Source organism: Tarenaya hassleriana, unplaced genomic scaffold (assembly GCF_000463585.1).
Source record: "Tarenaya hassleriana unplaced genomic scaffold, ASM46358v1 Cleome57, whole genome shotgun sequence".
Taxonomy (NCBI): domain Eukaryota; kingdom Viridiplantae; phylum Streptophyta; class Magnoliopsida; order Brassicales; family Cleomaceae; genus Tarenaya; species Tarenaya hassleriana.
The window spans coordinates 520,446-521,719 of record NW_010968263.1 but is presented as its reverse complement, the minus strand read 5'-3'; positions in this window follow the sequence as shown (position 1 = coordinate 521,719).

Genomic DNA, 1,274 nt, shown 5'->3' with positions numbered 1-1,274 from the left:
TCACCAGCATTTGTAAAAACAAATATGGCATCATTCCGATATTTGATACGAGAGCTTCTACCATTTGTGTGTGTATATAGTTTAGCTTTCAAAACGGAACCTTAAACCCTAAACTCATGCCGAAAAATAATTGAAGTACAACCATACATATAATGTCGGAAAGATGTCATTTTTTTTTTCCAAATGTTGGTGAACAACTGAAGATAAAAAATATGGGTAACAATAATTAAATTAGGTTATAGATCCGAAGAAGACGAATCATATTGTAAGTTCTTTACAAAAAAAAAAAACATTTTCATCAGTGCAACTTTGTGTGTGTGTGTGTATATATATATGCATAAAAAATACAGATATTGTTGAGTCCTACAGTATCATATTAAGACCAGCTAGGCTGACTTTGCCAAGTGGTAAGCATGACTCGCAAAAATATGTGTATATGTTGACTTTATCTCTTATTCGTTTTTCCCTCTCTTCTTTCAATTTTTGCTTATATGCTTAATTGATTTTTATTTTTAATAACCCCAAAGGGAGGAGGGGGGTCCATTATAAATAACATTACGGCAGCTCACCATTATTATTATTATTATTATTATTTTTAATTTAACAAAATCAGGGCTGAGTAAAGTGGCAAAATAGCAAAAGTACCCTTACTTTGCTACAAAGACTTCATGGTATACCCTTCAAAACCCTAAAATTTTAGAAAAAAAAAATAAAAGGAACAAAAAACATAATTAACCCTCTCACAAAAGTAACGTGATACTCCTCTCTTCATTTTGAATTCACCTCTTTTGTTTTTATTATTTGACAACTCTTCATTTCTTTCTTAACTTTTTCTCTCCACTCTTATCTTTCTCTCAACTCTTCCATTTTCTCTCTTCTCATTTCATTTGTATATATAGAAAAACAAACGAAAAATGATTATTTCGTTGAGCATATCTTCACCGACGATCTCATATCTTCTTCTTGAGCCGGTCTAAGACAGAACAAATGACAAGAACTGAAGGTAAGCTCATTAATACAAGAGATTGGTTCGATACATAAACTTTGTATTTTGTGTTTGTGTTTTATGATTTTGAGAGTGAATCGTGTGGTTTTTTTTATAAAAATGAGATAGATGCATAGCAAATCTGTCGAAGAATATGCAAGAGGCGCATATTTAATGCCAAATAAATGTTTGGAGCAATAATGGAACAGATTGACAAAGGTACGTTACATTGGTTACACCGTCTAAAATTTAATTTTGGTCACACTGGTCACACTAGTCACACTGGTCA